This window comes from Cebus imitator, unplaced genomic scaffold (genome assembly GCF_001604975.1).
Source record: "Cebus imitator isolate Cc_AM_T3 unplaced genomic scaffold, Cebus_imitator-1.0 Scaffold1029, whole genome shotgun sequence".
NCBI lineage: Eukaryota > Metazoa > Chordata > Mammalia > Primates > Cebidae > Cebus > Cebus imitator.
The window spans coordinates 69,740-71,870 of record NW_016108344.1 but is presented as its reverse complement, the minus strand read 5'-3'; positions in this window follow the sequence as shown (position 1 = coordinate 71,870).

Genomic DNA, 2,131 nt, shown 5'->3' with positions numbered 1-2,131 from the left:
GGGTTTCACCATGTTGACCTGGATGGTCTCCAACTCTTGACCTCGTCATCCACCCGCCTCGTCCTCCCAAAGTGCTGGGATTATAGGCGTGAGCCACCGAGGGCTTTTAACAGTTCTTAACAACGTTAGTGTTTTCCCGCCATCCCCCAGAAGTTAGGTCTTAGATGGCCAGTGCTGGAGCAGTGGCACATCTCGACTCCCGCAATCTTCCTATCTCAGGCCTCCTGAGTAGGACAGGCACCCGCCAACCACACCCGGCTGGGCTAATTTGTGCTTTTTGTGTTTTTCTCCCTCCCTCCGCCCACCTCTCCCCCCCTCCCCTCGCGCCTCCCCTTCTCCTGTCTCTCTCTTTTTCTCTTTTCTTTTTTTGAGATGGCGTCTCGTTTTCGCCCAGGCTGGAGTGCAGTGGCGCTATCTCGCGCGGCTCACTGCAACCTCCACCTGCCAAGTACAAGGGATTCTCCTGCCTCAGCCTCCGAGTAGCTGGGACTACAGGCGCATGCCAGCACACGCAGCGAATTTTTTGTATATTTAATAGAGACGGGTTTCACCACGTTAGCCAGATGGTCTCGATCTCCTGGGTTCATGATCCGCCTGCTTCGGCGTCCCAAAGTGCTGGGATTACAGACGTAGGCCACTACGCCCAGCCTCCTTTTCTTTCTCTTTCATTTTTTTCTTTTTTCGCAGAGGTTTCAACATGTTCTCAGGCTGGTCTCCAACTCTTGGGCTCAAGTGATCCGCCCAGCCTCCTAAAGTGCTAGGATTACAGGTGTGATCCATCGCGCCTGGGTAGCTCCTGCTTTTCGCCACAGTATTCACGGGAATTTGTAGGATTTCTGTGCTGGGGAGACGTGTACTCAGCTAACAGAGCTAGGTAGAAGTTGTATTCAGAACTGGTGGTTTTCTTTGGAATAAAAACAGTGCATTTTGGGGGCTGTGAGGGTCCTCGTTTGGTTGCAGACATAACGCCCTTGCTTTGTGTAGGGGAAGGACTTTGACCGTGCCCTGGTGCTCCTGCGCAGGGCATGGAGGTCTGCAGATCAGAACCGCAGTCTACCCTATGTCTTCGTGGAATACCCTATTTTCCCTGGAATATAAGAAGGGAGTTCTTGTGAGGAGATTTCTACAAGTAAGAAAACAAATTTCCATTCGGGTTTTATTGAAAAATTTAAAATTATAATAACTGAGTCCAGCCTGTCAGATGACAAATGTCTTTTGCCTTGAGATCCCAGAACTGCCGCTTGCCACAGCAGGTGCAGGTGCAGCCCTCGCTGCCCTCCACACTTTCTCCACAAGAGGGAGACAGCGCTCCGCAGGACCACAGCGCTCGCGGCATCCAGAGCCAAAAATCGCGGAGCGAGTTGCCCTGTCCTGGCTGCACCAGGCAACTGTCCTGACGGCACCTTGCCCTGACCTGGGTGCACCGCGCAACTGACCTAGAAACGGCCTTCGCTGGGAACAAAGTGGGCGAGATGGTCGCCAGAGCTGGGGTCTGTGCACTGAACCAGGTTGACCCACGGGAGGGGAGGTCTCCAAAGTCAGAGGGGGGCCAAGCACTGAGACCTCACTATCGTCAATCTCCAGAAGGACTCAGAGAGATGCGGAAACTGAGACAGGCTTCCTTTTTCAAGGAAAGAGGAAACTCTCGAGGAGGGTCCAGGGGCTCTGAACCAAAATCCAGAATTTTTTTTTTAACCTGCAGCCTTTTGTTTTTGTTTGAGAAGGTATCTCGGTCTGTTGCCCAGGCTGGAGTGCCGTGGCACAATTTCGGCTCATTACGACCTCCGTTTCCCAGGTTCAAGCAATAGTCCTGCTTCAGCCGCCCTAGTAGCTGGGATTACAGATGCCCACCATGACGTCTGGCTAATTTTTGTGTTTTTATTAGAGACAGGGTTTCACCATGTTGGTCAGGCTTGTCTCAAACTCCTGATGTCAAGTGATCCACCCACAGCCGCCCAAAGTGCTGGGATTACAGGTGTGAGCCACCACATCCAGCCCACACCTGCAGCTTAATCCCATTTAGATGATGCAGCTTTATCATTCCCTATGCTCAGGCCAAAAAACAGTTCTGTAGGGTGGTCGTTCTTTGACCCCATACATCCTGTTGTTCAGAAAATTATTTGGTTTCCTA